This window comes from Tauraco erythrolophus, chromosome 8 (genome assembly GCF_009769465.1).
Source record: "Tauraco erythrolophus isolate bTauEry1 chromosome 8, bTauEry1.pri, whole genome shotgun sequence".
Taxonomy (NCBI): Eukaryota; Metazoa; Chordata; class Aves; order Musophagiformes; family Musophagidae; genus Tauraco; species Tauraco erythrolophus.
The window spans coordinates 45,211,996-45,237,869 of record NC_141472.1 but is presented as its reverse complement, the minus strand read 5'-3'; the positions used below and the strand labels follow the sequence as shown (position 1 = coordinate 45,237,869).

At 40.0% G+C, this 25,874-nt stretch overlaps 1 protein-coding gene across 10 annotated transcripts in view; it reads left to right on the top strand.

Annotated features, from left to right (window-relative positions):
• The first annotated feature begins 238 nt into the window (after window positions 1-238).
• BAZ2B (bromodomain adjacent to zinc finger domain 2B) overlaps window positions 239-25,874 on the top strand; it is a 133,892-nt gene continuing 108,256 nt past the window's right edge. For 9 of the 10 annotated variants that reach the window (XM_086615933.1, XM_086615939.1, XM_086615938.1 and 6 more), the window contains exon 1: window positions 1,382-1,541. The gene's annotated coding sequence lies outside the window, so the exon portion shown is untranslated. Of the gene's footprint in view, window positions 272-1,381; window positions 1,542-25,874 lie in introns of those variants that run through there. The other variant, XM_086615931.1, reaches the window with a different exon arrangement.

The following is a 25,874-nucleotide window of genomic DNA, read 5'->3' as shown; positions in this document are numbered from 1 at the left end:
GGGGCTGCGCGGCTGACGTCACCGCTGGTCGCTGCAGCCCGGTAACCCTCGAGGCGGGATCGGCCCCGTCGGGCGCGGCGCGCGGGGCTCGGAGCGGCCGCCACTGCGCCCGGCGCGCGCGCGCACGGACACGGGGCCGCGCGCGCGCCCGCCCGCCCCCTCCCCGAGCCGCGTTGGGCGCCGGAGCGCTCCGGGAAGGGCCGCCCTCCCGGCGCACACGGCCCGGCCCTCGGCCACCCGAGACGCAGGCAGCGCTCTCCGAACTGTGGAGGTGAGTCGCACGCGCCGCTCCCGCTCCGCGCAGGGAGCGCGGAGAATTCTGCCTCGGGATGGCCGTCTGAAGCGTTGCAGCGCTTCTCCGCGCTGAGCCCGCGCCCGGGTTCCCCGTTCGGGGCTGCGTCTGCCTCGCTGGCCGCTTCCGTGCCGGTGCGTATCGCCTCTTTGTTGTGGTGGGCCGGCGCGTCTCCGGGCGCCAGCGCAGCCCCGCCATGGGGCCCTGCCCGCGCAGGGCTGCGGTCGGGCGGCGGAGGGGCCGCGGTGAGGCGCGTCCCGCCGAGGCGGCCGGGGCCGCGGTGTCTCGGGACGGGACGGCCTGGGTCCCAGGCGATTTTAAACTTTACTCGTGGCCGCCAGCCCGTGCCCTGCCCGGGCGGCGCCGGTCACGTCTCTGCCGGCAGTCGCCCGCAGCCTCTTGGGCGGCGCGGCGGCCGCCGGGGCGGCTCTTTTGTGTGGCGCGGCGCGGTGCGCTCCGCGCCGGCCCGCCCGCCCCTCTCGTCCGCCGCCTGCAGCCGCGCGCTCCTCTCGCCGGCGCTGGGCGGCCGCGCTCTCGCCGTCCGGCGCCGGCCGGGGCTGTCAGGCCGGGCCCGGGCGTGCCCGCCGGCAGTGCGCGGGCGCGGAGCGGCGTGAGGCGTTCGGCGGGGCCGCGCGGAGCGGCCGCTGGGAAGGGGGTGCGGGGAGCCGGCCGGAGCGTGCTGCGCCTCTTCGCGGCGGGCTCCTGGCCTCCGCGGGCCTTTGCGCTCCCGAGCGCGGGTGCGTCAGCGGGCTGCGCTCCGCGGCGTGCGCCGGCAGCGGGCTGCGCTCCGCGCACCCGCCTCCCCGCCGGCCCCGCGGCCTCGATCTTTTGTGCGTGCTGCTTCCTCTTACAGAGAAACAAGCAGCTGCGGCCCGCGGCCGAGTTGTTGAAATTTATCCCTTTGTGTATATTACAATATCCTCCATTTTTCTGCCCTCTAAACAACGAGCCTTTCGCCATCTTGGGCAAATTTTTATTCCCAAGTCTGTCCGTCTCTTTTAGGAGGGAATGAGTGAAAATCCTGAAGTCCTTTGGATAAGACGCAAAGTTTAGGAAATGTTACAGGGACAGATAGTGACGTCATGTAAAGTTTAAGGGGAATTTTTCCAAGAGTGTGTGCTTTGCCCCGGAATTCCTGATCGTAACGTGTTGTAAACCGCACTTGAAAGAGAAGAGTTCCTAGTTGCGACTGCACGTTCGGGGAACATTAAGAATATGCTTCTATATCTGATGCCTGATTTTGTAACAGGTAAAGGAATAATTGTGGCTTTGGGTTATTCTTCTCCCTCCCACCCCCACCGTCTGCGCTTTTTTTTTTTTTTCTTCTGGCCATTACTATTTAATGCGTAATTTTTGCTTAACTGTTGGGTTATTTAAAAAAAAAAATTTCAAAGTTCTTATTCAAATTACGAATCATCTGGAGATTTGCATTACTTTTGTTTACAGAAAGTAGTAATCTGACGTGAAGTTTATATGAAACACTCGGTACAGAATTTTCCCTGAGGAATAAACAGTTTCTACTTTGGATGAGGAACATGGAAGTACACAGTTGTTCCGTTTTTAAACTACACATTGGGGGGGTGCGTTTGAAAGCAAGAAACTTAGTAGGCTGTGTTGTTAAAAGGTTCCGCTTAGAAAGTACCTATGTATGTCTTACATGTAGTTTGGGTTATGTTCCAGATACTATATCATGTGGGTGGCGAAACGTAGGTACTGTGCTAAACTTATTTAAAAACCGGAAAAAATCTCTTTAGCTCTGGCTATGAGCTCTGTGTCAGCTGTTGTGAAAAGGGAAACAAAGGTGCTGTTCTGTTAATTTCTCGATTGCACTTTTTTTTTCGAATCTCATAAAAGTTTTTCTGGTCTCTGGTCACATGAAACTCAGGGTACTTGGTAAGGAATAACTTGTAGCTGAAGTTCTGTTCTTCCATTCTTTTTTCTATACTTCTTGTTTCTCTGTATTCTTAATTGCTGCATATGTACAGTCACACTAACAAGAACGCGAAACTGCCTGTTCAGTTTGCGTTTTCTTTGTCTTTAAAGTTGGGGAAAACATTGACAACATTTAACATAGAAAGTAATAGGAATAGCTGTTTGTACATCAAGACGGTTTTTTCTATCTAGATTGGTATTGAACGATATTCCTAAAGTGGCCTTAAGGTTGTGTTGGAACAAATGTCAGATATTTACCTCGAGGAGGGTGTGTGTGGAGTTTTTTGGGTGTCTGTTTTTTTTTTTTTTTTTTTTAATGCATCAGAAGGTGTACTTGAATTGAGTATTTGCCAGCTACATGAATATTAGGTAGATGAAAATGTTTGAATAGTTGAAAGCGTGTACAACAGATGGTTTTAAATTATACATGCAACAAAGGTCTAGAGGACTTGACAGATTATAAATGGTGAGCAACAGAGGATACGTAGTTTCAGAAAATGAGAGTATCCTCGGCGTCTCATACCTATTATAACGTACATGTTTTTGTCACAATGCTGAAAAATCGATAAACTACATAATAAGAAAATGGTAGCCAAGGTAATTTTTGTAAAGCGTGAGTAGATGAATCATTATAAGTTGTTAAGGGATCTCTTTGATGTTCAAGAAGTTTTATGTTCACTTCAAGCAGGGGATATTTGTTTAATCATAGAGGGTACCAATTCCTTGCAAGCAGTGGATTATTAGCATCAGGTCGTGATGAAGTTCTTCATAAATAGAACTCTCTGGAGAGTAAAAAATGTTTCTTCAGAGGATCAAGCAGTGTTCCCTTTTCGTTACTGACCCAAAGTCTGTTCTGAATGGCACAAAATAAGGTTTTGTGACTAATGTATATTGAAAATAAACTAGAATTGTGTACTGGTATTTCTTATCCTATTTTATTTTTTTTTTTAACTAAATACCACTGTGCTGGGTTCTTTACAAGTCAGTGTTCCCACAAAAAGTAATTGTTTTAAGATTCGTTCCTGTAGAGTATTGTAGGTTTTCAATAACATTGTAAAAATAATTTGAATAGTGTTAGGAGAAGGATAACTAAATACATGCTTTTTACCTTTTGGTGAGAAATGTTTGATTTTCGTTACATATAATAGGATACCTTGCATTTTCAAAAGATAAATTAGCAATATTTTTATATTATAGAGGGAATAAGCATTGGTTTACCACTGCAGTGTATTTGTTTAAACTTTATGCTGACCTTATGATAAGAAGAAAGTGCTACAAGACTGAATTTTTTGTCTTGTTGGGAGACACTGAAAATGCAAATAAAAAAGTAATGGTAGTCTTTCTTTTTGGGTCCTGTTGCCCTTTTTCTCATTTTCTTTGTTTGCATGTTTATTACGGAACTGCAGTGTAAAGGAGCAGATGTTTTGCAAAACATCCTGATGTGTTGCTTTTTCTTATGGGAGTGCATAACTGTTCCTTCTGATGCATCGACTTGACAGCTGGCTGATTTCATGGAACTGCTAAGGAGCCATTAGTGGTGTCATTGAATGGAAACAGATCAGACACTCCCAGTTTGAGCTGCAGTTGTTAATGTCTTTGTTGCTACTTTTCTGTTCCCACACAAAATGTGGAATATCACAGTTGCAAAGAAAACCAAGTTTGTGCTCTCTGTCTCATCTCGCTGTAATTATTAAAAATTAGGGAAAGGAGGCATTAGTACTTGACTGCTTTTAGTTTTATCATATTCTTACAATGGCATATTTGGGATTAAGAGGTTTTAGCTATTGGGAGGTAGATTTAGCACAACCAAAAATGCAGTTTGCTACACCCCCGCCGCCCGCCCCCCGCCGCAGCAAGGGCATCCCGCAGTTCAAATCACTTCACTGCGATTATCTCCCCCCGCCCCCACACCAGTCCCTAATACAGGTGTCTCTAAATAAAACCAAATACGTGGGGAGTGGGTTGTTTGTTTTGTGTGTGTGTTTGTGTTTTTTTTTTTTTTTTTTAAACCAGCAAACTTTATTGTAGTAGAATATCATGAAAGAGTAGTACTTTGTGTTTTTATCACAATAATAATATGGCCCAATGAAGATTCCCAAAGTCCACCAGTTTTCTCCCGAATTTGCTTCAAATTTTGAGTTAATTTGGTTTTAACTCCAGTGCCTTCAGTAAATTATGTCATACCACATTATAAACTAGTGATCGTAAATTGCTGTCAGAAGAAACGCTGACAGATGGGAAGGACAACAGTGGTTGTTGTGATTGTTGGATAGTTTATAACATCCTGAACATTGACAAAATGTTGACCAACACCTAGTTACTGCATACTTTAAAGGAATTTGGTTTGTGGTGAAGATAACATTTTGCAGAATTCAAAATTTAGATACAGATGGTCTTCCCCACCCCATCAAAGAAGGAAATGAAATGTCCTTTTCGACTGACATTGAGGCTTTTTAAAAATTTTTGGTTATAACGCTACATTTTTACTTTAAAACTATTTTTGTTGTATTCTTTGTGTGTAATGGTAGAATGAAAGTATATCTTTGTTTTAAGTGAGTGGTAGGGATTTGGAGTTTTTCCCTGCTTACTCTTGAGGAAGAGAAGCAAGGATACTGTATCAGTAAGATTAAATAGATCCTCCCCTTCCTTCATTCCCCCAATTTTTGCCTGCTTATTTTAAAAAAAAAGCAAACACAAAACCAGCAGACAAATCAACAAGGAGTCACCAGATTTACATAAGGAAAATAGTATGTTCACATTATTTTTTTATGTTTCTTAGTGCGTTTCTGAAGGTGAGAATGTATTAGTTTCACTGTTACACAGATAAGGACTCTGATTCTCAGCAGAGTTTAGTCTTTTACCAATATCACAAAAAGTTGATGATAGAGGTGGAAAGAAATCTGCCTTCACTGACTTTAATCTATAGTATGCTGGGTAGATGTTTCCTTGAAAAATGAAATGAGTGTTTTGTTATTCTGATGAGAGTTAGTGCTACTTGTGTAGTTGAGTGCACAGTTAAAAGAAATCAGGACCGTGTTTTTGTCCAGCCTCTACAGAAGGGCCAAGAAAGATGCAGTATTTTTCTGTTACTTTGTTTCTTAATCATATAATTTTCAGTTAAAAAAAAGGTAGAATATTTAATCCCATTAGTACTAAGTTTCACATAATAGTTGTATTAAATTCTTGCTTACTCTTTTATCTCTTTAGTGCCCTACATTTAGTTTTATAATGCCATGGACTTGATCATGCCTTGGAAAGAAAAAAGAAAAAAATCAATATACTTTTAAGTCTTCTTTTGAGATTTAAATGGAAATAAAACAAAAAATAATACTAATGTCACGGCATCATTTCGATTTTTGTTTCTTTTTGGGAGACGGAGAAGAAATTGTGATTTATTTTATAGTGGTGTTAGCATTTAATGAGACCACCAGGTGAAAGAAACACTCAGAGAATGAAGAAGTCTTACTCTTGGTTCAGTTTTTTAATGTAGCAACAAGGAAAGGACACAGGATTTCTCCCTGCTTAGTTTTAAACAGAATTAATTTGTGCATTTGACAAAATTCCTAATACCAGTTTCTTCTCTTTTTATGTGAATGTTTTTCAGCTCGATGGGGAAAAGACAAATCTCAAAGAAAATACACATTTTTAAACCTTACCTAGTGACAGATGATCTCTCAGGCGCAGTGTCTGAAATTGCAGACTTAGAAAAAGACGTGCCGGGCTTGCCAGCGTCCGAGTCCTTCTCGCAGAAGGATGGTGCCTGTTGCCATCAGCCGTGAAATCTCCCCCTTTGCCGCGCTACTCACACCCATCAGGGCCTCCTCAATGGCTTGTTCTCTGTGTGTAAAGGACAGAAGACTCTCTTTTCACTTGATGTAGGTCAGGCATTGTAAAGAGCTGAATGGGTTAAGCCTTGGTAGTTTGCAAGAAGAGATTGCAGAGATTTTTCTAGCCCCTGAGGGAAGAATCGCATGGAAACCTTAAAATTCACACTGCTAAAAATGTAAAGGCACCGTCTGAAAAATCGGTCTACCTGATGGACTGTTTATATTAGTAATGGTCCCGTTGACAGAAGTGGGACTGCGGATATAAAGACTTGTCTCGGGTAATGTTTGCGGTGTTAAACCTTGGAAAAGAGGGTGGGTTTGGAAAGAATGCAGTGACTGTCGTCAGATAATGTTGTTTTCTTTTTGAAGCCTCACACAGGACTCACTTCTGCTCTGAAATTGTTGGGAGGGGTAATGAAGAATTTCAGTTCGTGAATAATGGAGAAATCTACCAGTGTTTTCTGGCAAATTACAGGAAGTGTGAGGTAGATTTTTCTTTAGAATATTTGTTAAATACGGTGATTAAAGGCATTAAATACTCTGCCTAGCTATTCTTCAGACTGTTGGACTAGAAGTCAAAACTTTGAAATCTTCTAGGGAGTGTTTTTTCCTTTACTCTGAATAGGTAGCTAACATTTTTGGATTGCGACTCTGTGTATTAATCGATTTGTATTAATGAATTCATGTTTTTCTAATGCTGAAAAATTCTGTAACAAACAATGCACTGCATTTTATCAGAGACTTCTTTGAGAACAGTGATGTGTGGTATCCAAATATAATGGGCAAAATAACCCCCCAGTCCCTTCCTCAGTCTTTTCTTGTAAAAAACCACTTTGAAAACCACTTCGACAAAAACTATTGCAGTGGTCCGTTGGATGCATAGGCACATAATTGTGTGGATTTTGCCCCATTTTCTGTTCTGACACTTTTCCTCAAGCATGCACTCATTAATCAAAGACACTGTACTCCTGCTGAGGGCAGAGAGTTTCATCAACTTGGCAGCCGGTTTGGTGTAAGGAACAGTGTACTGAAGCTCTTAACGTGCTAGGACATAAATAAATCTAAGGTCTTTGTATGCAAACCCTGGAGGTTGAGACGGTATAATTCTGTGTCCTGCCTTTGTTTTTGATGGATGTTTTTAAGTGTTTGAAGCATGATGCCAGCTTTCCGACAGGAAAGCCAAAAAGCATTAGGAAAAAATTTTTTACCATGAGAGTTGTGGAACACTGGAACAGGTTGCCCAGAGAGGTGGTGGATGCTCCATCCCTGGAGATGTTCAAGGCCAGGTTGGACGAGGCCCTGAGCAACCTGATCTAGTTGGAGATATCCCTGTTCCTTGCAGGGGGGTTGGACTAGATGACCTTTGAAGGTCCCTTCCAGCCCTAACCATTCTATGATTCTATGATTAAGCATTAGCTTGGCAGAGGGGCTGTCGTGTGCTGTGGGGTTTTGGGGGTTTGGTTTGGGTGGTGTGTCTTTATTTGTTTGTTTGGTTGTTTGTTTTAAATTTTTATTTCTTGTCTGAGAGATTGTCATTGTATTGCCTGAACTGTTATAGGAAAGTTCTAGAGATTGACAACCCCTGCTGTGATAATGGACTTAGTGCATGAAATGCTGATAGTTTGGTTCTGTTTGTTCTGAAGCTTACTCCTATTTGTATCCTTAAGAGGACTAGCATGTAGAACAAGCAAAAACTACTGGGATTTCCCTGTAGAAATAGTGCTGGGATTTGGCTTTAACATGAATTGGTTGCATATTCATAATTTAAGAACAGCTGGTTACAGCAAGCACATAGTCATTTGCAACCTATTATAAACCATTCTACTCACACATGGAGGCTGTGCTTGAGCTTTTTCTATTGATCTACCTGCATTTGAAATCTGATCACTGCAGCCACAGAGGCCTTTCATTTTAGCTGTGCTTGCATCATAGCATTAAATATTTAATTTTAACTAAATGCTGACTAAAATGATAAACTGTGAGGTTCAAAGAAACAAAGTGTAACGGTGAGCAGTGACATACATCTTAAATACAAAATGTTGTTACGTAAAGCAGCCTAAAAAAGTAACATCAGCCAACCTTTGTAGTCCTTTGGTGGCCTTTGTTGTTCTGAAAAGGAAATCTTTGCTGGTTTTACCCAAGGCTGCCTTGCTAAAACTAGTTGCTGAAATGTGTGGTTTTCATGCATTGTGTCCTCAGTGCTTTTGGAGGAAAACCCGAAAGTATAAAATTGGTGGTGTAGTAAAATAGTACTAAGAACAGTCTTGCCAAGTATCACATGGAAAAAAATAATGGATGTATTAGAAATTACTGTACTTTTACATGGGTGAGATCTGTTGTTATAATGTGAAAAATACATGCTTAGAAATATTGGTTAGTAATATATATATATAAGCTGTGTTAGTGAAGTTGATTCCCTCTCCACCCCCCCCCCCCTTCAGTTTTGCTTTTCCAGGTTAGAAATAAAAGGAGGCATTTCTACTAGTCCATACACTTAGTTTGATAACTTTTCTGTATCTTTGCTTTAGTGACTGGAACTTCTAAAAGGAGAGCTATACTTTTGACTATAAAAAGCATTTTTTTGAGCATCTTTGGTTCCTGTTGGAATGAAGAGGAACCCAAAATGCTCACTCATATCTTTTGATCCAATGTGTTGTAAGTTACTACCTCATAACCTGGCATGCCAATAGAAAGTACTGCTGAGGAAAGATGTAAGTAAATTCTTACTTCATGTGTTTGAATCCAGGGAGATGGGAAGCTGTTAAGGAAGGTTCCTTACTGTGTCAGTCAGTGAATTAAAAATATCAGGCATACATGCCTGAAAGAGAATATAGTTTTTCAAGCTGTGTCAGTTGATTTAATAAAAGATATTATCAATCCCTACGGCTGAGGTCTGTTCTAAGTAGTTGTAGCAGTTTTAAAAAGGCTAAACCATAAGAAATGCAAACCAGTATTTTTCTATTGCATCTCTGATCATTTTTCATCCTTGGAGTTACCCTTAAGCATCTCACTGCTGCTTTTCAGTGTTGATGAACGAGCTAGATCAGAGATAATAGTTGAGACTACAACTGTGTGGTTTAGGAGAAGAGTGAGGTGGAAGAGCGCACAATAGTTAGCTCATTTGAGGACCCAGCCTTTACAACAAGTGTAATGCCAGAAACAAATTCTTTATAGCACAGTTGTAAGATCTTTGAAAGCAAGTTTTTCTACCTACCAAGTCTAATATAGAGTCCCATTTTGGCTATTTAAGGGGAATTATCTGAAGTGGGATTCTAAAGAAGTAAATGGATGCTTCCCCCCCCTTGAAACACTGAATGGGAATAGTCTACTTAGTAATCATTGACAATCAGACAGCAGCAGAGATTGAATTTTTTCACTGGATTGTCAATATAGACATGTTAAAAAGCTTTTGTACTGAAGAAAGTCTTGGAAATGGGAAGAAAGTTGAGATCCAAAGTCTCGATTGAAGACAATGAAAGGGTGTAGATGATTGAAAAAAATCACAGTAATACTTTCCAGCAATTCTTTATCTTTCTGGCAACTTCATAGAGAAAGCACTCAGATTTAGTCATACCTTGAATCTATTGGAGAAAGTTTTGGCCGGTAGGGTTTAAGCAAAGTGGGTGGATGTTTGAACACAAAATAGGGATGTCCCAAACTGCCAAGTCTTTGGTTTGCGTGCTAGAGGCCTTCCATTTGGCAAGTCTTCTGTTTTGTTTGTTTTTTAGCTTGCCAACAGCTACCAAATAAAAATAATATTAAAGGTTTGTATAGTTTACTTGCTACTTAATGCATGTAAGAGTGTTTGTAGAAGTAAATTTTAGAAAAGAAGAGGAGGCTTGGAGAAATAATATATGCCTAAAATGACAACAAACTGTTAGTGAAGGTCCTTTATTGTTCAGCATTTAACTGTGATATTAGCATTCAATTTTTCTGCAGTTGTCATCTTTTTTTTCTTTTCCAGAAGTGCTTTTTAAACCTTATTTTCCCTCCCTAAGGCTTAAATGTATAGTGAGTTGTCCTCGATGAACCCAATGTATTTTTGAACAAGAAGAGGAAATATTGATTCCATAGTTGAGCCTTGTCTGGAGGGTTAGTTTTGAAGTAGTTTTTTACAACTGCAAGAAGTAGTGTGTCTGTGCAAGGGAATAGTCCAAGGGCATGTGGGGAAGGAAGGAACTCACTATTGCTTATTTTAGGATAAAACTAATGTTAAGTACACCAGTAAGTGCAATCAGTTATAGAATGCCCTTTTTCTCTTGGCATCAGGAACTAAAATGAACAGATCATGCTAGGTAGTTTCTGTTTTATTTGTGTGAAGATACAGAGCAGCTTGGAATACTTTCCTGTTTTTTTGATAGATGTTTTCTGTATGTCAAGCTGTTTCTGATTGTCATTGAGGTAAACTGATAATCTTTTGACTCTTGCAGATGCCAGGAAATTTTCAATGTTAACAATTATGATGTTATGGATGTACAGCATGTTCCAAAGTTTATTGTTTTGATATAAGTGGTTTATAGAGAGTAGTATTTAAGTGTAGCCTACAGTCTTTTTGCAATCATGGACACGAATTATGTATTTTGAGAGATCCATTAATAATGTGAAGACTTTGTAATAAAACAGGCATGTAGGGCAGACGATCACTTTTTTTAAAATTTCTTTGCCACTGGATGATTAATTTATACAATTATTGTAGTTTTGGTGCCTTGTGACGTGCTTAAAATAAATACATGTGCAATCATCTTACAGAATGATCTGCATTACATGTTGTAGGAGACGTCTGAAATGCAGTGAAGTGGAATCTCTAACACACTTCGTAAAGCTGAGTTAACTTTTTTTTGCTTCATATGTTGACCTCTGCAGAACTGGCCTGCATCCTGTTAATTTTATAAGACTTGGCCTGAGGGAAGGGTTCATTCTTCAGTGTTTGTTGTCCCTGTTGCTTCCAGCAGCATAGGCAATAACATAGATAATTTGAGTGCTAGGATAGTTAGGTGATGTGTGTAAATCTTCATGTTCATTATATTCTGTTCATACACAGAACCTTAACTCTTGAGTTTAGCAGCACCTTGCAAGTATCTGTTTCCATATATAATCTGATTTGATTCATAACTCAATAAAATAAATTTGTAGTTTCCTGCAAAAACTTGCTTAAATTTTAAAGAGCTATTTGAGTGCCAAATTTCAAGTCTGATTCTTTATAATAGTCACTTCAGATTTTTTAGAAAAAAACCACACTGACTTCTGGGGGAGACCCATGACAGAGAAGGAGATCCAGAAATAGTAAATCAGTGTTCTTGGGTGAAAATAGCACTGCAAGTTGTAATATGTTGTTTAGCAGAGACGCACTGATTGTGGCAAGCAGTGACAAACACTTAAACACAGTTTTTCAGAGATGTTTCAGAAGATGTTTGAGGTATACAGTATTTGATGTTTAGAAGAAAAGTTGCATTTTATTATGTTAGAATTTAGTCAGCCTGGAGATGCAGTGACCCCTGTTTCAGTATAGCTTTAGACAGATTGGTAGGTAGTTCTTACCAGCCTAACAGAAACAAAGGAACAGTTTAGAGAAGTTACCCGTGTTACTTAGTTATGTCACTTATGATCTCAGAATGTCAAGGACAGAAATTAAGACTTGTGCATCGTTTTGGATGTACAGTGATCTGGTACTGTGTTGAAAGGTTTCTCTGGCTTGTTGAGAAGGGATAGTTGCTTGTATGACTAATTGTCACATTCTTTTCCTTCATCTCTTTTAATTCTAAACTTTGTGGTGGTTTACTTGGAGAAAAAAGTAGGATGACAAGTAAATGACTGATACTTGTGAGTTGTTTGTCTTACTAGCCATGGAAGGACGTTCACAGAATCGGATAGTGCTTGTTTTTCAAGTAAAAACTATTCAAACCTAAACTGTTCCCCTGAGAAAGGGGCATAATGGGCCTTTCATTTTATGTCTCTTCAATTTCTTGAAAATTATTTCTTTTGCAGTTGGTATAGTGATTGGGTCTGGCTAGCCCTGAGCCCATTAGCTGTAACCTATCCCATTGCAGTACCATAATAGTTAAGATATTATTTGTTTATTAGTGTTTATAGACTGGAAAAAGCAAAACTGTCTCTAAGAATATGCATTACGTAGGCCAAGGGGCATCAGATTACTTCATGTGTACACCCAATTTTATAAAAAGATTTCATTTTCAGCACGAGTTCACCAACGTTTTAGATTTTGGTTTACTGAAATTCTGACTTATTTATCAAGTTTTGTTGTGAAAAAGCAGTAGCCACATGTAGATTAAAAATATGCTAAGACCTTTCGAACAGTGTTTACAAACAACGTACTTCAAATTTACAAACAACGTACTTCAAATTCGTGAGACCCGTATTGATTTCTACTACTGAGTGGCTTGTCTTTACAATGAGTGATGTCTGACTTTTTTGATGGCTTGGTTACAATGCAGGATATATACATTTTTTTTTAATAGGATGTGATTTGAAAGGACCTTACAGGGTACAGGCTGAGTTTGTCTGTTAGAGAAAAAAACCTTTACCATGGTGAAAAAAACAGCATAGAATCATAGAACCGTAGAATGGTTTGGGTTGGAAGGGGCCTCAAAGACCATCCAGTTCCAACCCCCCTGCTATGGGCAGGGACACCTTCCACTACACCAGGTTGCTCAAAGCCCCGTCCAACCTGGCCTGGAACACTGCCAGGGATGGGGCAGCCACAGCTTCTCTGGGCAACCTGTTGAGTGCCTCACCACCCTCAGTGTAAAAAATTTCTTCCTTAGATCTAATCAAAATCTCCCCTCTTTCAGCTTAAAGCCATTATAAAGCATGCTTATGGAAAGATCAAATTGAACTGAAAGAGTCTCAGGAAACTAAGTGGCTGCATGAAATTAATCACTGATGAATTTGAAGCAATGCACATGGAGCAGAGGGAAGCAGGGAGGATAACATGAGCTAAACATACACAGTGATGAGTTCTAAATTAATTACCTGCCATCAGGTAGAGACATTGGAGTCATGATGCATAGTTCTGTTAAAAACATCAGTTCAGCAGCAGTCACAATGCAAGTTTGACCCTTTACTGGGAGGAAAAAAAAAGGACAAAACAGAAAACATCTAGGACACTATATTAATTCAGACCATCCTGTCAAGTAGAATAAAAAGCAAATGATCATCAGTTTTGGAGCACTTTCCGTCTGAGATGAGAGTATAGAGAAGTCTACACCTTGGGCTATGACCAAGTGCTATAAAGTCGTACTCAGAATAGTAAATAGAAAACAATTTTTTGGCATTTCAGATATGACTGAAATAGAATATTGGTACTGAAATAACCCAGTAGAATAAAACTCAGTAGGTTGTGAACATAAACCAAGAAGTAGTGCTTTTCACTCGATGCTGTGTTAAATTGTGGAATCATCTGTGGATGCTGTGGAGAGCATAATTACAATTCCCTTAGAATGATTAGGTATATTAATGGAAGATGTGTTTATCAGTGGCTACTGAACATGATGATTGAAATGCAGTGTTAGGTTTGTTGAGTCTTCATACTTCTGATTTCTGAGAGAAGGATATATACCTTTATCCTTCCTCAAAATGTTTATTACTTGTGTAGATGGACCTTCATTCTAAATTAGTTGCTGTTAATTTTGGTTTTGTTAGTATTTGATGTTTTGTGACTTTGATAATTTGTAAAGGTGAAATAATAAGGATGCAAAAAAAATGAAAATCCTTCTAAGATTTAAATGAATATAGATGTTTCTTCATGTTTTTATGCGAGGGATTGAAAAGTAGTCATCTTTGGTTTTTTTTTTCTGTCATCACTGGTTATGCTGTCCTTCATTCTTGGTTCCTTACTGTTCTCTTTTTGCATTGAGTTTGTTAATGTTCATTCCTCCATTAACATAATGATAAAATCGTTTAGGTTAGAAAAGACCTTTAAGATCATCCAAGTCCAACCGTTTAACCTAATGATGCCAAGTCCACCACTAAAAATTGCGCCAGGGATGGCGACTCTACCACTTCCCTGGGCAGCCTGTTCCAATGCCTGACAACCCTCTCAGTGAAGAAATTTTTCCTGATATCCAATCCAAACCTCCCCTGGTGCAACTTGAAGCCATTTCCTCTTGTCCTATCACTTGTTACTTGGGAGAAGAGACCAACACCCACCTCACTACAACCTCCTTTCAGGTACTTGTAGAGCACAATAAGGTCTCCCCTGAGGCTCCTTTTCTCCAGGCTGAACACCCCCAGCTCCCTCAGCCGCTCCTCGTAAGACCTGTGCTCCAGACCCTTCACCGGCTTCGTTGCCCTTCTCTGGACACGCTCCAGCACCTCCACGTCTGTCTGTAGTGGGGGGCCCAAAGCTGAACACAGTATTCCAGGTGCAGCCTCACCAGTGCCAAGTACGGGGGGATGATCACTGCCCCAGTCCTGCTGGCCATGCTATTGCTGATACATAATGAAATAGAGAATAATTTTATGTACTGTAACTTCAGCCTGACGGATTTTTCCCATATACTTTTCCTTCCCTTTCCCCATGTGTATTTATTTAGTCCTTAGTGTGATGTTTGTAAACTCAGACTTTACTCTGCCTCCGCCATTTAAGTATTTCTTTACCTTCTCTCCAGCTCTAGGAAATGAATTCTCGGGAAGAGAGTATTCTCATTCTGCTTCTTGAATAAATTCTTCTAACACCATAGCAGACAAGATGAGCCTTGTACATTTATAAAATATTCTGGATCTCAAATATAATCAAAATTGGAAGGGGAGGGTTGAAGATAGTGTGTTCCATAGCTAGTCTTTAGTCCTAATGTATATATTTTCCATATATAGTGAGTGAGTCTTGAACTAACTGCACGTTGCAGTGCTGCTTCTGTTGAGTATATATTGGTGTACGTAATCCTCTCTCAAGCTGGCTGGAAATGCGGAGGGAAAAAATAAGATCCTTGTAGGTTGTAGGCCATAAACTATTGTTAATTTCAGCAAAGTGAAAAACAAACAAGAAGTTCTAGGATCAAAGGAGAAAAGTGTTCAGAAGGAGAAACTGCCCAGGAAATGACAGAGAGTAGTGCATAGACTAAAGGAATCCCTTGTATTTTGCCATATTTTACTGGCAGAGATGTGATTAAATTTTTGTACGATCAGCAGACTCATTCTGTTTTCTCGTGGGACAGTGGCCAAGTATAACTATGACTGGTTAGTACTTACTGAGAATAATTTGGATTTCATCTCTGCTGCTTGTGGCAATTCAGGGCTGAGCTGCTCAGAAAGAAAAAAAGCAGAAAACAGAAGCTATTGCTGTTCTAAAGCCCGGAACAAGCTCTTTTATTATGGTGCCAGATATGCATGAGCAAATAAATGACAACTTGTGTGTGGCAGTGGATATGTGTGTCCTTATATAGGAACGGGGAAGAAGGATTTTGCTGAATTGTGAAGAGTTTTCATGCTGTGCAGATTCCTTTATAAATGACGAGTTTGATGCTTCAGATCATACTTCTGTGGTTATTTTTGCAGACTGGTTTTCGACTCCAAGCACAGAGCCTCTAATGTTGTAAGTTATGTTTATTAATATTTTGGAGTACAGAGGTCATTGTTTTTGTGTGCATGTGTGTGAAATAGCACTTCTACCCTCAGCTGTTGTTTATCCTTTTTGTTTTATTTGTTTTTCCTGATGCCACATCAGTTGCCATGGGAACAAAAGCAGAACTGGAGAACCAGCAGCCAGCAACTGAACTGTCTGACTTAGTTTCTCCTTCTCTTTCCATGGGAACAGATGTTTTAGAGGGCAGAATAAAGTAAATACTACTTAAATTACTCTGACAATTTTCACTTTACCTTTTTGTGACTCATCTGACTTGGGGAAAAAAAGCACTTGAGAACTGAGTTTTCGTTATGGACTTGAGGAACAGGCCATGAGTAGCCAGATTAATGTGTCAGTCGAAGATAAAGTTGAAGAGCTGCTTCATTTATGAATTTGACAAGTGATTTCAGGATTTGATCCATAAATAAGTTGTGTCTTAAATGGTATGTGTTTCCATTAAATGCTAAAAAATTGAATGATTTGGACTGTAGTGCCTGTCTCCATAAATGCCTTTCAGTCACTGATTTAGTAAACATTTGATAGATGCAAGTAAAATTCCATTCCCATCAAGCTGCACAGTTGTTTTACAAGCAAAATAACATGTGTTTTAGCCAAATAAAGCATTCTGAAAACCAATGTTTTCGAAACTGTGCGTGAACAAACATTCGGGTTATGGGCTGGATTCTTACAGGCCTCAACTGTTTTTGCTAGACTAATTTTACTAGTTCCTAGAGCACTGACTACATTGTTCTATTGTAATTTTTTTTATTTTTTTATTTTTAGTTCAAGAGATCTTTTGAAACTACAGACTGTTTGCTTTGATGCATTCAAATAGTTGTATTTGAATATTTCTCTCTGACGACTGGAACTGATCCTTTATCAGTTTTAGAAGGTTTGTTTCAGTGTTGGGTAGTGTGTAGGTGTTTGTGTCTACGTTAGCATATAGAAACATTTAAATATTTGGACCCCAGAATTATGAAATGCAACATTTTCAGTGTGCAAAATGCATATTATAGCTAAGATGTAACAATTTACATATTAGAAGTAGAAATTAAAACACGTACTAGAAAAATAACAAGAAAATTCAGTTCTTCTGTAAGTTTGGCATTCTTTATTTGCCTTACAAGTGTTGAAGTCCCATCTGAAACAATGTCAGAGGTGCTGACATGAAATTTTTTACAAGGAAGAGAATTTTTAGTAAGACTTTGCAGCATGTTATAATTTTGTTCAAAAAAGGAGTTTTTTATATACAAGAAGCTCTTATAAATAAAAGTTTGTTTTGGATGTATTTTAAACTTTTTTTTTTCCAACTTTCTTAAGAGGTCTTCAGTGTTGAACAGAATTTTAGGAATGGGAATGATGTGAAACTACTAGCAAAAACATACAAGGTGCATAAATATGTTAGCTACTTGACCACTACAAGTTCTTTATTTTCATTGGGGAAAAAATTGTGATAGCAATGTAGTAAACAACAAAACTGTTACATGAAGTGTACCAATTTCTTCTGAATTATGATTTTAAAAAACTCCAACAAACCACAGTACGTGTCAACTCAAAGAGTATGTTGGCGTTTTATTAAATGGAAATGAAAAATGTCCTATTGTAAAGACTTCACACAACATTGCAAGTAAGTTGCAGTTAAATTTGAGCTGATGTGTTTGACTGGAGTAATAAATAAAAATGTGAAACTGCGTGTGTCCTGTGGGACACGCAGTGTAGAGTTTGCCTCTGGTTGAGAGATGGCCTGTTGTAACTTGTACGTAAAAAAACAGCTTAAAGAGGTGACCTGCTACGTACAGTTCTCAGCCTGTTTTCCTTCTGGATCACCTGTGAAAGATGAAGATTAAAAACACATCAGAAACTAGTATAAACACGTTACTCTATTTTGTGTTTTGTTTTTTTTTTTTTTTTTTTGTGTGTGCAGCAGGTAACCTATCAGTGCTGTCAATGTGAATGACATAGTACTAATAAGCAGAGCATTTTGGAGGATAATTACTCTCTGAAACTCAGCTTTTAAAATAAGAATAGCTCAGAATTACACTTGCTATGGCATTGCTCCTAATAGCAAACCACATTATTTTACAACACAGAAGCCTGAGTGTATTAACTGTCACAAAGAGCCGTAACTGTTAGGTTGGCCATTCTGTACATGGTTATGCTGTGCTTGACTTTCATTAATAAGAGAAATAGCAGCACTAAGAATTTGGAAGATTTTGTGCGATGGGTAATTAGTTCTGAAATGTTGATACACGTTTTGCTCTAGTGCAACAAAACTTTTAATTTGTTTGCGGGTATTTTTTAATGCTTTCTTAAGAGAGGTTTGCGGCTTCAATATCACAAAGATATTTTTAGAGGAGCTTTGTGGATCTTAGTTACTTACAAAGTGAGTGTCTTATTTTGGTTAGGCTAAATTAAACAATTTAAGTCTGCTCATGAGCTTAAGTTTGTCTCTAATGCATATGTATTGTGAAAATTAAAGGCTCCAATTTGTTGCTTATGCTTATTTTCTGAATGGAATGTATACAATTGAAGCAGAACTGATCTAATGCAGAGAACTGTAAAGTGAAAGTGACCTGAACCAGTGTGCTTATTAAGACTAATATACTAGGTTAACATCGATGATAAACCTTGATTCAACAAGAAGGTATGTGTGTTTTCCCAAATTGTGTTTCAATAAAGGAAATAAAATACGGAAGGTGCCCGCTGAACATTTTGTTTGCGAACAGAGAAGGACTATGGATGTTGTGATGGTTGGAGGCTGTCTTGGGCACAGCAATCATGATATGATAGTTTTCAGATCTCAGAGGAGTAAGGGGGGAAGGTCAGCGGAATTGCTACTGTGGGCTTCTGGAGGGAAACTTTGGTCTGTTTAGGATGCCGGCTGACAGAGTCCCTTCGGACGCAGTCATAGAATGGTTTGGGTCGGAAGGGACCTCAAAGATCATCTAGTTCCAACCCCCCTGCCATGGGCAGGGACACCTTCCACTACACCAGGTTGCTCAAAGCCCCATCCAACCTGACCTTGAACACTTCCAGGGATGGGGCAACCACAACTTCTCTGGGCAACCTGTTCCAGTGCCTCACCACCCTCAGTGTAAAAAATTTCTTCCTTAGATCTAATGAAAATCTCCCCTCTTTCAGTTTAAATACATTGCCCCTTGTCCTACCACTACGTGCCCTTGTAAAAAGTCCCTCTCCAGCTTTCTCGTAGGCTCTAGGAAGCTGCAGGTCTGTCAGTCTGACCTTGGTGCTGGGGAAGGTTATGGAGCAGATCATCCTGAGTGCTGTCACATGGCACGTTCAGGATAACCAGCTTGGTCAGCATGGGTTTATGAAAGGTGGGTCCTGCTTGACTAACCTGATCTCCTTCTATGACAAGGTGACCTGCTTAGTGGATGAGGGAAAGGCTGTGAATGGTGATTACTTGGGCTACAGTAAAGCCTGAGACACTGTTTCCCACAGCATTCTCCTGGAGAAGCTGGCTGCTGCTAGCTTGGATGAGTGTACTGTACTGTTTGCTGGGTAAAATACTTGCTGGATGACTGGACCCAAAGAGTTGTGGTGAATGGAGTTAAATCCGATTGGCAGCTGGTCTCAAAGTGGTGTTGCTCAGGGCTCAGTATTGGGGCCATTTCTGTTCAATATCTTTATCAATGATCTGGACGAGGAGATCGAGTGCACCCCCAGCAGAATTGAGTGCACCTCAGTGACACCAGGTTTGGCAGGAACATTGATCTGCTTGAGGATAGGAAGGCTCTGCAGAGGGATCTGGACAGGCTGGGTCGATGGGCTGAGGCCAGTTGTATGAGGCCAGTTGTATGAGGTTCAGCAAGACTCAGTGCTGGGTCCCACACTTGGGTCACAACAACCTCATGCAACGCTACAGGCTTGGGGGTGAGCGACTGGAAAGCTGCTGAGGGGCAGGGGGAAAAGACCTGGGGGTGTTGGTCAACAGCCGGCTGAACATGAGCCAGCAGTGTGGCCAAGGCGGCCGATAACATCCTGGCTTGTATCAGCAATAGCATGGCCAGCAGGACTGGGGCAGTGATCATCCCCCCGTACTTGGCACTGGTGAGGCTGCACCTGGAATACTGTGTTCAGCTTTGGGCCCCCCACTACAGACAGACATGGAGGTGCTGGAGCGTGTCCAGAGAAGGGCAACGAAGCCGGTGAAGGGTCTGGAGCACAGGTCTTACGAGGAGCGGCTGAGGGAGCTGGGGGTGTTCAGCCTGGAGAAAAGGAGGCTCAGGGGAGACCTTATTGTGCTCTACAAGTACCTGCAAGGAGGTTGTAGCGAGGTGGGTGTTGGTCTCTTCTCCCAAGTAACAAGTGATAGGACAAGAGGAAATGGCCTCAAGTTGCACCAGGGGAGGTTTGGATTGGATATCAGGAAAAATTTCTTCACTGAGAGGGTTGTCAGGCATTGGAACAGGCTACCCAGGGAGGTGATGGAGTCACCATCTCTGGCGGAATTTAAAAGCTGTGTAGATATGGTTTAATGGTGGACTTGACAGTGTTAGGTTTATGGTGGGACTTGATGATCTTAAAGGTCTTTTCCAACCTAAATGATTCTATGATTCTATACAGGTGCTTGTTTAGTTGTCATTTGTATTCCTTGAATTTGGACCTGCATCTGCTAGAAAAAGACTTAAGCAGTATCTAAGCCTCAGGTTGACCCCACTGCGCAAGTTTACTGTTAGATGTAGGGCACGTATCATAACTCAGATGCAGTTAGATTAAGTCAGTGCATCTTAATCCTGAACAGATTTAAATGTGCACCTGCGTTCATAAACAGACATTGACCTCGTGACTCTCGTGACTCTTAACGAAGCTAAGCGTGTAAAATTATTTTGCAGAATCTCAGCCTTAAATTAGTCCGTGACTGGGCTTTTTTCATCATTTCAGTAGTAACATTAATGCTGTTTTAATACCTTTAGTAATTTGAGTTTTTTTGTCTTCAGAACATAGTAATGTACACTTTTTCTCATAAAATTTTTTTTTACCAGTCTTCAACACTCTTATCCTTTCATTAACTGATATTTTCTTTACTGTGAAAAATGTTTTACCCCACTTAGACTGAATTACTGTAGACAGAAGAAATGTGGACTGTAAAAAATTTAGACTTTTTTTCTGGACAGGTAACAAGTTTGAGCATTTTTGGTTTTGTTTTTTAAACATAAATACCTTTTCTAGACACAATTGTCAGAGAAAGAAGGAAAGTGTTATGTGTGGCTGCTGATCCAGTGGATATGAAACTCTTTTGAATATGGTAGTGTTTTGTACTTAAAAGTTTGGCTTTGGTGCATGTACACTATTCACATTGTGGTTCTTAATGATGTGTGGTACCATCTCAATTAAAAAGCTGTTTGTGATTTATAGAATGGCATTAGTTAAAAAGTGAAATGCAGTTTTGAATACTGATTCTACGTAATGTAGATTTTTGAGAATCCTTAAATAGTTATTGTCATGGATCCAGAGCCTCATTAGCCTTGGAGCTGCAGATTAACTTGTATTTACACACTTTACTGTAAACAGAGATTGAACTCCAATGCTGTTTATGAAATGGAACAAGTGATTTCTGATAAAACTCAACAGCTTCTATAATGCTTCTGGTTACTCCTAATTATGCAGGAGGTTCCTTTGTGGCTCTTTCCCTTTTAAGTACCTGTTGTCAACACACGTAAAATTTTACGGCCACACTGTGTTCACCGTTTGTCCATGTGACTGTCCATTCCATGCAGTAATTTTTGTTTGTCGTTCATTTTCAGCCATAAGTGAAAGTATGCTAGGCATTCAAAAGTTCAACAGTTTTGTGAAGATCAGTCACTGTCCTTGCCAAGTGGGCTGTTGCAGTGGGCTTGTATTTCCTGGAGAGGATCTGGTTTATGGCAGTAGGAAAATGCAAAGGACCATCATAGAAACACTGTTCACAGGAGAGTTTTTTTACTGCCACCTCAAAAGTAGCACGCACATAAGGGAACCTACAGTAAAAAGCTTTTGCATGGTACCTTCTTACATGTGTTCTGTGCATAATAGAATGTGAATACTGGACACTATAGTTTACTTTTTGGATCAAAATTACGTTTTCAGAATAAATTCATTATGATTTCAATTAGGAAATGTTGGTCACTTTTATGTAACATGAATAGAACAACATTTACATATGTTACTACAGGCAGTAGTCAATCCAGGTATTTCTGTTGGTGAAAACACCTGAGAATTATTCCCGTGTGCATGTGTATTTCTTACTGAAGGCACAGATACGGTAATGCACGTCCTGCTAACTTGTTATCTTGTCGTTCCAGTGTTACATGAGAGAACAAACATTGGCATTGATGTGCGAAACGAAAACTTGCCGTTATGAAATGCTTGCACATAATACACGGTTTTCCAGAGCTTTCATTTCAGTTGAGGATTTTTCAGAACCAAAGTCTGTCTGCTTAAACAGTGTCCTATGAAACGGGTTGTGTACATGGTTAGCTTATGGTCAGCTGGCTGCAGTTTCATCAGTAAAAGCAGGACTAGGCACTTTATTTAGTCTAAAGTAAATGAAAACGATAGGATTTTAAAAAGTATAGTCATGGCTATTTTTTAATGCAGGCTAAGGTGGTGTTGTTTGTTTGTTTGTTTTTGTGTTTTTTTTTAATATCATGGACCGAACTTCAATGATGCAGTAGATCATACCTGATTCACTTCCATACTGTAAACCAGACTGGCAAGAGTCAGACCTGTTTGTCAGATATTAAAAAGCTTGCACAAATAGCTGCTTTATTGTAGTATAAATCACACTGGTTCATGCATGTGGCAGTAATTAACTTCTGTTGATGTTAGAAAAGAAGTCATCGTATCATTGCTGAAAAACAGGTTTCATTATGTTTTGACTCAGCTAATAGAAGTTAGGTGCCATTAGACCTGTATAAATTTAACAAATAAGAAGTTTAATAGTTTTGAACAGCAAAATGTGAGACTGTAATTTTTGTAGATCTTGAAGAATTGTTCCTTAAACAAGACATTTAAGTACCTTTTTTTTTTTTGACATGGAATATTTTGCATATAGCAACCAATGAAATAATCAGAAATTGCATCTTTTTCAAGAGTGTGGTCTCAGACTGATTGTTTTCAACTTCCCTTTTACTTGCTTTCCTGGTTATTTTTATGGGCCATCAAGAAGCAGGCAGGGATCAGGTTACCAGGGGTCTGTAGACAACAAACTGAAAGAAAGTGTGTTAAGTTTTAAAATGAATGTGTATCTTGACCATCTTCCCTTCTAAATAAACAGTAGTTTGTTAATAAAACTATTCCAGAGTGGTTTATTACTAATCTGCTTTAATGTTTTTTTTTTGTCTTGAGATATTCAGATATGGATTGATACTTAAGGCAATATTTAAAAAATGCTTAGCATTTCTTAAATTCTTAGCATTGATACTCTTGTTAGAAGTGCTTTGGACTCCGTTAGCAGCAGAGTTAAATTAGTGCTAAGCAGTGGTGGAAGCTTCATTCTTTAGCTCAAGCACCAGCCTTTAAGAAATGAAAAGACAAGGATATTCTAGTAAGAAACGCTTGATACATTCAGACTTCAGCTAGCTTGTGGCCTCTTGTGCCCTGCAGTGGTCCCTTCCACTGAGGTTTTAGTGCCCTGTCTACAGTATTCTTTCTTTCAGTCACTGGACAGACAACTTCCTTCTACATAAGTTCATAGGTTATCTTGTCAGTCCTCATCTTTGCAGAAACCTAAGTCAAAACTGTGTTCTTACCCTGAATCTGAAAACTCACAGACCAGAAGAAAGTACTTGCAAGCTTATTTTTGCTCAAAGAGTAGGGAAGCAGAAGGAAAATCCATAGCTGTTTTCCGTGGTGATGTTTGCTTACCCTCATCATCAGAGGGCAGGTCTTTGCTATTGTGCTAGAATGATGCTAGGATAATGAATTTAATGTATATGAATGATTTTAAGTAAAAAATCTGACTACAACTAGTTCCTTATTTTTAGACTTTCTGTTTTGTAGTGTATATAATTCACCTTTCTTCCCTGTGTGTGGCATCCCCCCGCCCCCCATAGATGGCCAAGATTTACGTCATCACTTCAGCAAGACTTGGCTTGTAGGAAAGGAGAAGGGAGAGTATAGAAAAAAACCACTGACAGTCCTGGCAGCGGAGTCCATCACCCCTACCCAATTCTCAATTTTCTTTTAGCTAGTAAGAGGTTAAATTGCTCGCTTACTTTATGCTATCAACTTCCAATGATGTCTTATGGGCTGTAGCAACGGGACAGGAGGCAGCGGGCACAAACTGAAACACAGGAGGTTCCCTCTGAACATCAGGAAACACTTTTTCACCATGAGGGTGACTGAGCACTGACACAGGTTGCCCAGAGAGGTTGTGAAATCTTCACCCTTGGAGATACTGCAGAGTCATGGGGACACAGTCCTGGGCAACTGGCTCTAGGTGACTGCTTGAGCGAGGCAGTTTGATGAGATGATCCCTTTCAGTCTCAACCACTCGTGATTTTGTGTCACTTGTATATTTTAGAATGTTTTGTGTCAAAATGATCCAAGGAGCGCATGCAGAGTCATAAGTTTTGACCAGAAGAGAAGAATATTGCTACAGTCTCGATGTATTCTAACATTTTGAGGTCAAGTTTTGTTGGAAAAAGATACATGAAGATTAAAATACAGTCTACTCAATATGATCTTTGAAAAGATAACTTTTTGTTGTTCTGTTATTTCTTAGTTTATACTGTTTTGACAGTTAATGCACAATGTCCTGAGAAGGGAGGACTTCATAAAAACATGCCTTAAGGAAGTTGACACGTGGAAAGTTCACAATGGCTTTTCTCACCCTGCTGTTATGAGAGAACGTTGACACAGATGATCGTAGTATCTTTGTGGTGAGCTGTGTGAGTACAGTGAAACCTGAGCATTATAGGTTAAACTTCCATTCTTTTGTTGCTTTTCCTCAGAATGATAAAAATGTTGCAAATTGACAGAATGGAGCTACAGATAAGAAAGTTCTGTATTTTGTTTGGGCACGGATAAAGTTGAATGGAAATGATTGTCGGTTTTCAGGGAAAAACAAAGGAGCTAATTCTAATAAAAGAAAAATCAACTCCTCTCCCTCTCCCCTCAGGTTTTGGGTAAGGGAGAGCTTGGCAATGTAAATATATGCAGTAATTCATCAAAGACAGAACTGAAGAACTTGCTACTAAGCTTATAATAAAATAATTACCAAGTCCAACTAGATGTAAATCACTTGTACCTGCTTTTTCTCCTTAACCAGGCTTTGCAGTGCCATGATATAAATGACACTACTGGCATGAATTAAATCAGTACTTATCTTCTCTTTGAGAGAAGGAAAATATTTTCCTCTTACTGAGAATATATCTGCAGTGCTCCTGTAGTGTGTAAGACTCGTTAATCTGTCTCCTATCTGCTGTATCTGCTTATTGGCTTTCTTGGTGCCTATAGTTTGTGTGCTAGCAGGGAGCAACATCACTTCTCTATTCCAGAATTTTGTGTGGTAGTCTCAGCTGGAGGGTCTGCTTTGCATATTAGCTTCAGGGAAATAAACTTTCCGTAGCAGGGTTCTGTGTTTCGGAAACTCTGTGGAGCAGACTTCACCCACCAGTGTGTGGTGGTGGTGGTTCCCCCCAGGTGACATGTCTTACACCTGTACTTATCATGGGATATGATAAATCAGCCAGGTATGCTTGTCATGTATGGCTCATGTCATGTATCTTTACAGTTGAGGGATGAACAACTGGAGATGTCCATTAGTGCTATCGTTCTTCTGGCATGCAGCCATGCCTTTGGTGCGATTATTTGCACATTGACCACGTTGAAGCCTTGTATTTGTTCCCAAAGTGTATTATGTTACTTTAAAGTCACTGTTTTGATTTTTTAAAATACATTCATTAGTGTAATTTTTTAATGGTTGTAATTTCACCTTTTAATAATCACTCTCAAATATGAAGACATAAAGGGTGATGTGTAAACATACCGTGATTTTGAAAATTAGGAAAATCAGTGTTTCTCTTTATTCTTTGCTGTGTTAAAGTTAGCTTACCTGCTTCAGTGCCTTTTTTTGATAAGGCAGTGAACTTCAGAAATGAAACAAATACTTTATTTTTTTTTTTTAATCTGTTTGTAATAATAAAACCCATTTTTACATCTTTAGTTGGTTGTTTTGAAAAGTAATGCTGCCTTCACTTTGCATGTAGGAAACATACCGCATAATCCATTGTCTTGT